The sequence below is a fragment of the Brassica oleracea genome, chromosome C7, assembly GCF_000695525.1.
Source record: "Brassica oleracea var. oleracea cultivar TO1000 chromosome C7, BOL, whole genome shotgun sequence".
Classification (NCBI taxonomy): Eukaryota; Viridiplantae; Streptophyta; class Magnoliopsida; order Brassicales; family Brassicaceae; genus Brassica; species Brassica oleracea.
This window is the reverse complement of record NC_027754.1, coordinates 37845992-37846451: the sequence shown is the minus strand read 5'-3', so window position 1 is coordinate 37846451 and position 460 is coordinate 37845992.

Genomic DNA, 460 nt, shown 5'->3' with positions numbered 1-460 from the left:
GTTCCATGTCCGTGATCAACGTCCTCAGCCTCAGCTCAGCTTGCGTCTCCAGCTCAGACCAAATCCCTGACCAGACGCAACCGTCCGCGAGAAGAAACAAACTCGCGATAGCCCTCGGCAACGCGACCCGATAGGAGCCGTCCCGCGTCCGTTCGTCTCAGCTCGTCTCTGATCTTTGGTGATCCGGTTCAGACCTACAAAACAAAGGTAATCCTAATTCTGAGAACATGAATCGAACCTGATTGTTTGTAAAGATTGAAACCCTAAAACTAATCTCTAAAGATGAAAGCCTTAGGACAAATAGATCAAACACTAAAAGAGTAAATCGGAGCTCGAATAAGTCCGATCCCCTAAACCATAATTCGAGATTGATCCATTGATCAATTAAAATCAAAGTCTTAATGATTTTGAATCTCAAATCAAATTCCCTTGATCAAAGATCAAAGTTTCGAAAACCCTA